The sequence below is a fragment of the Salvelinus fontinalis genome, unplaced genomic scaffold (genome assembly GCF_029448725.1).
Source record: "Salvelinus fontinalis isolate EN_2023a unplaced genomic scaffold, ASM2944872v1 scaffold_0316, whole genome shotgun sequence".
NCBI lineage: Eukaryota > Metazoa > Chordata > Actinopteri > Salmoniformes > Salmonidae > Salvelinus > Salvelinus fontinalis.
The window spans coordinates 132,307-143,314 of record NW_026600525.1 but is presented as its reverse complement, the minus strand read 5'-3'; the positions used below and the strand labels follow the sequence as shown (position 1 = coordinate 143,314).

Genomic DNA, 11,008 nt, shown 5'->3' with positions numbered 1-11,008 from the left:
CTAGCTCAGTCGGTAGAGCATGAGACTCTTAATCTCAGGGTCGTGGATTCGAGCCCCACGTTGGGTGAATCTTTCTCTTCCGAAGCACGAACTCACTTTGCAAACAGCCATCCGCTTGGACATTCGAGCAGGCTTGCCACCCTGCATTGCTGTCTTGTCAGGCATAGCTGGTTTTACAGAAGACTATGGATTTGAATCCTAGCTATACATTCACTCTGACCTTTTATCTCAATGACATACCTATTACCAATGAAACGTCCTCCTAAATGGTTTGAAGCAATGCTCCTTTTCTCGACAAGAAATAGACAGGCAGAAGGTTCAAGAAAAATACTTGCATCTGCTGAGGCTCAAACTCATAACCGTGACATCAATTTACTGCATACTGCTGTATAAGTACAACACGCTAACCGAATGCACCACAGGATCCATTAACAACACTTTCACTGATCACCATATTTTGCTCAAACAGAGCTGTACGATATTCAGATCAAGTAATTATTAATGTTGAGATGCCTGGCTAGCTCAGTCGGTAGAGCATGAGACTCTTAATCTCAGGCTCGTGGTTTCGAGCCCCACGTTGGGTGACACTTTTCTCTTCCGAAGCACGAACTCACTTTGCAAACAGCCATCCGCTTGGACTTTCGAGCAGGCTTGCCACCCTGCATTGCTGACATGTCAGGCATAGCTGGTGTTACAGAAGACTATGGATTTGAATCCTAGCTATACCTTCACTCTGACTTTTTATCTCAATGACATACCTATTACCAATGAAACAACCTCCTAAATGGTTTGAAGCAATGCTCCTTTTCTCGACAAGAAATAGACAGGCAGAAGGTTCAAGAAAAATACTTGCATCTGCTGAGGCTCAAACTCACAACCGTGACATCAATTTACTGCATACTGCTGTATAAGTACAACACGCTAACCGAATGCACCACAGGATCCATTAACAACATTCTCACTGATCACCATATTTTGCTCAAACAGAGCTGTACGATATTCAGACCAAGTAATTATCACTGTTGAGGTGCCTGGCTAGCTCAGTCGGTAGAGCATGAGACTCTTAATCTCAGGGTCGTGGATTCGAGCCCCACGTTGGGTGAATCTTTTCTCTTCCGAAGCACGAACTCACTTTGCAAACAGCCATCCGCTTGGACATTCGAGCAGGCTTGCCACCCTGCATTGCTGTCTTGTCAGGCATAGCTGGTTTTACAGAAGACTATGGATTTGAATCCTAGCTATACCTTCACTCTGACCTTTTATCGCAATGACATACCTATTACCAATGAAACGTCCTCCTAAATGGTTTGAAGCAATGCTCCTTTTCTCGACAAGAAATAGACAGGCAGAAGGTTCAAGAAAAATACTTGCATCTGCTGAGGCTCAAACTCACGACCGCGACATCAATTTACTGCATACTGCTGTATAAGTACAACACGCTAACCGAATGCACCACAGGATCCATTAACAACATTCTCACTGATCACCATATTTTGCTCAAACAGAGCTGTACGATATTCAGACCAAGTAATTATTGCTGTTGAGGTGCCTGGCTAGCTCAGTCGGTAGAGCGTGAGACTCTTAATCTCAGGGTTGTGGGTTTGAGCCCCACGTTGGGTGATTCTTTTCTCTTCCGAAGCACGAACTCACTTTGCAAACAGCCATCCGCTTGGACTGTCGAGCAGGCTTGCCACCCTGCATTGCTGACTTGTCAGGCATAGCTGGTTTTACAGAAGACTATGGATTTGAATCCTAGCTATACCTTCACTCTGACCTTTTATCTCAATGACATACCTATTACCAATGAAACGTCCTCCTAAATGGTTTGAAGCAATGCTCCTTTTCTCGACAAGAAATAGACAGGCAGAAGGTTCAAGAAAAATACTTGCATCTGCTGAGGCTCAAACTCACAACCGTGACATCAATTTACTGCATACTGCTGTATAAGTACAACACGCTAACCGAATGCACCACAGGATCCATTAACAACATTCTCACTGATCACCATATTTTGCTCAAACAGAGCTGTACGATATTCAGACCAAGTAATTACTACAGTTAAGGTGCCTGGCTTGCTCAGTCGGTAGAGCATGAGACTCTTAATCTCAGGGTCGTGGGTTCGAGCCCCAGGTTGGGAGAATCTTTTCTCTCCCGAAGCACGAACTCAATTTGCAAACAGCCATCCGCTTGGACTTTCGAGCAGGCTTGCCACCCTGCATTGCTGACTTGTCAGGCATAGCTGGTGTTACAGAAGACTATGGATTTGAATCCTAGCTATACCTTCACTCTGACCTTTTATCTCAATGACATACCTATTACCAATGAAACGTCCTCCTAAATGGTTTGAAGCAATGCTCCTTTTCTCGACAAGAAATAGACAGGCAGAAGGTTCAAGAAAAATACTTGCATCTGCTGAGGCTCAAACTCATAACCGTGACATCAATTTACTGCAGACTGCTGTATAAGTACAACACGCTAACCGAATGCACCACAGGATCCATTAACAACACTCTCACTGATCACCATAGTTTGCTCAAATAGAGCTGTACGATATTAAGACCAAGTAATTATTAATGTTGAGGTGCCTGCCTAGCTCAGTCGGTAGAGCATGAGACTCTTAATCTCAGGGTCGTGGGTTCGAGCCCCACGTTGGGCGAATCTTTTCTCTCCGAAGCACGAACTCACTTTGCAAACAGCCATCCGCTTGGACATTCGAGCAGGCTTGCCACCCTGCATTGCTGACTTGTCAGGCATAGCTGGTTTTACAGAAGACTATGGATTTGAATCCTAGCTATACCTTCACTCTGACCTTTTATCTCAATGACATACCTATTACCAATGAAACGTCCTCCTAAATGGTTTGAAGCAATGCTCCTTTTCTCGACAAGAAATAGACAGGCAGAAGGTTCAAGAAAAATACTTGCATCTGCTGAGGCTCAAACTCACAACCGTGACATCAATTTACTGCATACTGCTGTATAAGTACAACACGCTAACCGAATGCACCACAGGATCCATTAACAACACTTTCACTGATCACCATATTTTGCTCAAACAGAGCTGTACGATATTCAGACCAAGTAATTACTACTGTTAAGGTGCCTGGCTTGCTCAGTCGGTAGAGCATGAGACTCTTAATCTCAGGGTCGTGGGTTCGAGCCCCAGGTTGGGAGAATCTTTTCTCTCCCGAAGCACGAACTCAATTTGCAAACAGCCATCCGCTTGGACTTTCGAGCAGGCTTGCCACCCTGCATTGCTGACTTGTCAGGCATAGCTGGTGTTACAGAAGACTATGGATTTGAATCCTAGCTATACCTTCACTCTGACCTTTTATCTCAATGACATACCTATTACCAATGAAACGTCCTCCTAAATGGTTTGAAGCAATGCTCCTTTTCTCGACAAGAAATAGAAAAGATGAGGGTTCAAGAAAAATACTTGCATCTGCTGAGGCTCAAACTCACAACCGTGACATCAATTTACTGCATACTGCTGTATAAGTACAACACGCTAACCGAATGCACCACAGGATCCATTAACAACACTCTCACTGATCACCATATTTTGCTCAAACAGAGCTGTATGATATTCAGACCAAGTAATTATTACTGTTGAGGTGCCTGGCTAGCTCAGTCGGTAGAGCGTGAGACTCTTAATCTCAGGGTCGTGGGTTAGAGCCCCACGTTGGGTGAATTTTTTCTCTTCCGAAGCACGAACTCACTTTGCAAACAGCCATCCGCTTGGACTTTCGAGCAGGCTTGCCACCCTGCATCGCTGACGTGTCAGGCATAGCTGGTGTTACAGAAGACTATGGATTTGAATCCTAGCTATACCTTCACTCTGACCTTTTATCTCAATGACATACCTATTACCAATGAAACGTCCTCCTAAATGGTTTGAAGCAATGCTCCTTTTCTCGACAAGAAATAGACAGGCAGAGGGTTCAAGAAAAATACTTGCATCTGCTGAAGCTCAAACTCACAACCGTGACATCAATTTACTGCATACTGCTGTATAAGTACAACACGCTAACCGAATGCACCACAGGATCCATTAACAAAACTCTCACTGATCACCATAGTTTGCTCAAATAGAGCTGTACGATATTCAGACCAAGTAATTATTACTGTTGAGGTGCCTGCCTAGCTCAGTCGGTAGAGCATGAGACTCTTAATCTCAGGGTCGTGGGTTCGAGCCCCACGTTGGGTGAATCTTTTCTCTTCCGAAGCACGAACTCACTTTGCAAACAGCCATCCTCTTGGACATTCGAGCAGGCTTGCCACCCTGCATTGCTGACTTGTCAGGCATAGCTGGTTTTAAAGAAGACTATGGATTTGAATCCTAGCTATACCTTCACTCTGACCTTTTATCTCAATGACATACCTATTACCAATCAAACGTCCTCCTAAATGGTTTGAAGCAATGCTCCTTTTCTCGACAAGAAATAGACAGGCAGAAGGTTCAAGAAAAATACTTGCATCTGCTGAGGCTCAAACTCACAACCGTGACATCAATTTACTGCATACTGCTGTATAAGTACAACACGCTAACCGAATGCACCACAGGATCCATTAACAACATTCTCACTGATCACCATATTTTGCTCAAACAGAGCTGTACGATATTCAGACCAAGTAATTATTACTGTTGAGGTGCCTGGCTAGCTCAGTCGGTAGAGCATGAGACTCTTAATCTCAGGGTCGTGGGTTCGAGCCCCAGGTTGGGCGAATCTTTTCTCTCCCGAAGCACGAACTCAATTTGCAAACAGCCATCCGCTTGGACTTTCGAGCAGGCTTGCCACCCTGCATTGCTGACTTGTCAGGCATAGCTGGTGTTACAGAAGACTATGGATTTGAATCCTAGCTATACCTTCACTCTGACCTTTTATCTCAATGACATACCTATTACCAATGAAACGTCCTCCTAAATGGTTTGAAGCAATGCTCCTTTTCTCGACAAGAAATAGAAAAGATGAGGGTTCAAGAAAAATACTTGCATCTGCTGAGGCTCAAACTCACAACCGTGACATCAATTTACTGCATACTGCTGTATAAGTACAACACGCTAACCGAATGCACCACAGGATCCATCAACAACACTCTCACTGATCACCATATTTTGCTCAAACAGAGCTGTATGATATTCAGACCAAGTAATTATTACTGTTGAGGTGCCTGGCTAGCTCAGTCGGTAGAGCGTGAGACTCTTAATCTCAGGGTCGTGGGTTAGAGCCCCACGTTGGGTGAATTTTTTCTCTTCCGAAGCACGAACTCACTTTGCAAACAGCCATCCGCTTGGACTTTCGAGCAGGCTTGCCACCCTGCATCGCTGACGTGTCAGGCATAGCTGGTGTTACAGAAGACTATGGATTTGAATCCTAGCTATACCTTCACTCTGACCTTTTATCTCAATGACATACCTATTACCAATCAAACGTCCTCCTAAATGGTTTGAAGCAATGCTCCTTTTCTCGACAAGAAATAGACAGGCAGAAGGTTCAAGAAAAATACTTGCATCTGCTGAGGCTCAAACTCACAACCGTGACATCAATTTACTGCATACTGCTGTATAAGTACAACACGCTAACCGAATGCACCACAGGATCCATTAACAACATTCTCACTGATCACCATATTTTGCTCAAACAGAGCTGTACGATATTCAGACCAAGTAATTATTACTGTTGAGGTGCCTGGCTAGCTCAGTCGGTAGAGCATGAGACTCTTAATCTCAGGGTCGTGGGTTCGAGCCCCACGTTGGGGGAATCTTTTCTCTTCCGAAGCACGAACTCACTTTGCAAACAGCCATCCGCTTGGACATTCGAGCAGGCTTGCCACCCTGCATTGCTGACTTGTCAGGCATAGCTGGTTTTACAGAAGACTATGGATTTGAATCCTAGCTATACCTTCACTCTGACCTTTTATCTCAATGACATACCTATTACCAATGAAACGTCCTCCTAAATGGTTTGAAGCAATGCTCCTTTTCTCGACAAGAAATAGACAGGCAGAAGGTTCAAGAAAAATACTTGCATCTGCTGAGGCTCAAACTCACAACCGTGACATCAATTTACTGCATACTGCTGTATAAGTACAACACGCTAACCGAATGCACCACAGGATCCATTAACAACATTCTCACTGATCACCATATTTTGCTCAAACAGAGCTGTACGATATTCAGACCAAGTAATTATCACTGTTGAGGTGCCTGGCTAGCTAAGTCGGTAGAGCATGAGACTCTTAATCTCAGGGTCGTGGGTTCGAGCCCCACGTTGGCTGAATCTTTTCTCTTCCGAAGCACGAACTCACTTTGCAAACAGCCATCCGCTTGGACTTTCGAGCAGGCTTGCCACCCTGCATTGCTGTCTTGTCAGGCATAGCTGGTTTTACAGAAGACTATGGATTTGAATCCTAGCTATACCTTCACTCTGACCTTTTATCTCAATGACATACCTATTACCAATGAAACGTCCTCCTAAATGGTTTGAAGCAATGCTCCTTTTCTCGACAAGAAATAGACAGGCAGAAGGTTCAAGAAAAATACTTGCATCTGCTGAGGCTCAAACTCACAACCGTGACATCAATTTACTGCATACTGCTGTATAAGTACAACACGCTAACCGAATGCACCACAGGATCCATTAACAACACTCTCACTGATCACCATATTTTGCTCAAACAGAGCTGTATGATATTCAGACCAAGTAATTATTACTGTTGAGGTGCCTGGCTAGCTCAGTCGGTAGAGCGTGAGACTCTTAATCTCAGGGTCGTGGGTTAGAGCCCCACGTTGGGTGAATTTTTTCTCTTCCGAAGCACGAACTCACTTTGCAAACAGCCATCCGCTTGGACTTTCGAGCAGGCTTGCCACCCTGCATCGCTGACGTGTCAGGCATAGCTGGTGTTACAGAAGACTATGGATTTGAATCCTAGCTATACCTTCACTCTGACCTTTTATCTCAATGACATACCTATTACCAATGAAACGTCCTACTAAATGGTTTGAAGCAATGCTCCTTTTCTCGACAAGAAATAGACAGGCAGAGGGTTCAAGAAAAATACTTGCATCTGCTGAAGCTCAAACTCACAACCGTGACATCAATTTACTGCATACTGCTGTATAAGTACAACACGCTAACCGAATGCACCACAGGATCCATTAACAACACTCTCACTGATCACCATAGTTTGCTCAAATAGAGCTGTACGATATTCAGACCAAGTAATTATTACTGTTGAGGTGCCTGCCTAGCTCAGTCGGTAGAGCATGAGACTCTTAATCTCAGGGTCGTGGGTTCGAGCCCCACGTTGGGTGAATCTTTTCTCTTCGAAGCACGAACTCACTTTGCAAACAGCCATCCGCTTGGACATTCGAGCAGGCTTGCCACCCTGCATTGCTGACTTGTCAGGCATAGCTGGTTTTAAAGAAGACTATGGATTTGAATCCTAGCTATACCTTCACTCTGACCTTTTATCTCAATGACATACCTATTACCAATCAAACGTCCTCCTAAATGGTTTGAAGCAATGCTCCTTTTCTCGACAAGAAATAGACAGGCAGAAGGTTCAAGAAAAATACTTGCATCTGCTGAGGCTCAAACTCACAACCGTGACATCAATTTACTGCATACTGCTGTATAAGTACAACACGCTAACCGAATGCACCACAGGATCCATTAACAACATTCTCACTGATCACCATATTTTGCTCAAACAGAGCTGTACGATATTCAGACCAAGTAATTATTACTGTTGAGGTGCCTGGCTAGCTCAGTCGGTAGAGCATGAGATTCTTAATCTCAGGGTCGTGGGTTCGAGCCCCACGTTGGGGGAATCTTTTCTCTTCCGAAGCACGAACTCACTTTGCAAACAGCCATCCGCTTGGACATTCGAGCAGGCTTGCCACCCTGCATTGCTGACTTGTCAGGCATAGCTGGTTTTACAGAAGACTATGCATTTGAATCCTAGCTATACCTTCACTCTGCCCTTTTATCTCAATGACATACCTATTACCAATGAAACGTCCTCCTAAATGGTTTGAAGCAATGCTCCTTTTCTCGACAAGAAATAGACAGGCAGAAGGTTCAAGAAAAATACTTGCATCTGCTGAGGCTCAAACTCACAACCGTGACATCAATTTACTGCATACTGCTGTATAAGTACAACACGCTAACCGAATGCACCACAGGATCCATTAACAACACTCTCACTGATCACCATATTTTGCTCAAACAGAGCTGTATGATATTCAGACCAAGTAATTATTACTGTTGAGGTGCCTGGCTAGCTCAGTCGGTAGAGCGTGAGACTCTTAATCTCAGGGTCGTGGGTTAGAGCCCCACGTTGGGTGAATTTTTTCTCTTCCGAAGCACGAACTCACTTTGCAAACAGCCATCCGCTTGGACTTTCGAGCAGGCTTGCCACCCTGCATCGCTGACGTGTCAGGCATAGCTGGTGTTACAGAAGACTATGGATTTGAATCCTAGCTATACCTTCACTCTGACCTTTTATCTCAATGACATACCTATTACCAATGAAACGTCCTACTAAATGGTTTGAAGCAATGCTCCTTTTCTCGACAAGAAATAGACAGGCAGAGGGTTCAAGAAAAATACTTGCATCTGCTGAAGCTCAAACTCACAACCGTGACATCAATTTACTGCATACTGCTGTATAAGTACAACACGCTAACCGAATGCACCACAGGATCCATTAACAACACTCTCACTGATCACCATAGTTTGCTCAAATAGAGCTGTACGATATTCAGACCAAGTAATTATTACTGTTGAGGTGCCTGCCTAGCTCAGTCGGTAGAGCATGAGACTCTTAATCTCAGGGTCGTGGGTTCGAGCCCCACGTTGGGTGAATCTTTTCTCTTCGAAGCACGAACTCACTTTGCAAACAGCCATCCGCTTGGACATTCGAGCAGGCTTGCCACCCTGCATTGCTGACTTGTCAGGCATAGCTGGTTTTAAAGAAGACTATGGATTTGAATCCTAGCTATACCTTCACTCTGACCTTTTATCTCAATGACATACCTATTACCAATCAAACGTCCTCCTAAATGGTTTGAAGCAATGCTCCTTTTCTCGACAAGAAATAGACAGGCAGAAGGTTCAAGAAAAATACTTGCATCTGCTGAGGCTCAAACTCACAACCGTGACATCAATTTACTGCATACTGCTGTATAAGTACAACACGCTAACCGAATGCACCACAGGATCCATTAACAACATTCTCACTGATCACCATATTTTGCTCAAACAGAGCTGTACGATATTCAGACCAAGTAATTATTACTGTTGAGGTGCCTGGCTAGCTCAGTCGGTAGAGCATGAGACTCTTAATCTCAGGGTCGTGGGTTCGAGCCCCACGTTGGGGGAATCTTTTCTCTTCCGAAGCACGAACTCACTTTGCAAACAGCCATCCGCTTGGACATTCGAGCAGGCTTGCCACCCTGCATTGCTGACTTGTCAGGCATAGCTGGTTTAACAGAAGACTATGGATTTGAATCCTAGCTATACCTACACTCTGACCTTTTATCTCAATGACATACCTATTACCAATGAAACGTCCTCCTAAATGGTTTGAAGCAATGCTCCTTTTCTCGACAAGAAATAGACAGGCAGAAGGTTCAAGAAAAATACTTGCATCTGCTGAGGCTCAAACTCACAACCGTGACATCAATTTACTGCATACTGCTGTATAAGTACAACACGCTAACCGAATGCACCACAGGATCCATTAACAACATTCTCACTGATCACCATATTTTGCTCAAACAGAGCTGTACGATATTCAGACCAAGTAATTATCACTGTTGAGGTGCCTGGCTAGCTAAGTCGGTAGAGCATGAGACTCTTAATCTCAGGGTCGTGGGTTCGAGCCCCACGTTGGCTGAATCTTTTCTCTTCCGAAGCACGAACTCACTTTGCAAACAGCCATCCGCTTGGACTTTCGAGCAGGCTTGCCACCCTGCATTGCTGTCTTGTCAGGCATAGCTGGTTTTACAGAAGACTATGGATTTGAATCCTAGCTATACCTTCACTCTGACCTTTTATCTCAATGACATACCTATTACCAATGAAACGTCCTCCTAAATGGTTTGAAGCAATGCTCCTTTTCTCGACAAGAAATAGACAGGCAGAAGGTTCAAGAAAAATACTTGCATCTGCTGAGGCTCAAACTCACAACCGTGACATCAATTTACTGCATACTGCTGTATAAGTACAACACGCTAACCGAATGCACCACAGGATCCATTAACAACATTCTCACTGATCACCATATTTTGCTCAAACAGAGCTGTACGATATTCAGACCAAGTAATTATCACTGTTGAGGTGCCTGGCTAGCTCAGTCGGTAGAGCATGAGACTCTTAATCTCAGGGTCGTGGGTTCGAGCCCCACGTTGGGCTAATCTTATCTCTTCCGAAGCACGAACTCACTTTGCAAACAGCCATCCGTTTGGACATTCGAGCAGGCTTGCCACCCTGCATTGCTCACTTGTCAGGCATAGCTGGTTTTACAGAATACTATGGATTTGAATCCTAGCTATACCTTCACTCTGCCCTTTTATCTCAATGACAGACCTATTACCAATGAAACGTCCTCCTAAATGGTTTGAAGCAATGCTCCTTTTCTCGACAAGAAATAGACAGGCAGAAGGTTCAAGAAAAATACTTGCATCTGCTGAGGCTCAAACTCACAACCGTGACATCAATTTACTGCATACTGCTGTATAAGTACAACACGCTAACCGAATGCACCACAGGATCCATTAACAACATTCTCACTGATCACCATATTTTGCTCAAACAGAGCTGTACGATATTCAGACCAAGTAATTATCACTGTTGAGGTGCCTGGCTAGCTCAGTCGGTAGAGCATGAGACTCTTAATCTCAGGGTCGTGGGTTCGAGCCCCACGTTGGGTGAATCTTTTCTCTTCCGAAGCACGAACTCACTTTGCAAACAGCCATCCGCTTGGACTTTCGAGCAGGC

General features: G+C 44.4%; 2 non-coding genes across 2 annotated transcripts; both read left to right on the top strand.

Annotated features, from left to right (window-relative positions):
* The first annotated feature begins 10,350 nt into the window (after nucleotides 1–10,350).
* On the top strand, nucleotides 10,351–10,423 carry trnak-cuu (transfer RNA lysine (anticodon CUU)). Its single transcript has one exon. It is a non-coding gene; the product is annotated as a tRNA-Lys (tRNA).
* A 445-nt stretch (nucleotides 10,424–10,868) lies between these two features.
* Nucleotides 10,869–10,941, top strand: trnak-cuu (transfer RNA lysine (anticodon CUU)). The gene has a single exon. It is a non-coding gene; the product is annotated as a tRNA-Lys (tRNA).
* The last annotated feature ends 67 nt before the right edge of the window (nucleotides 10,942–11,008 follow it).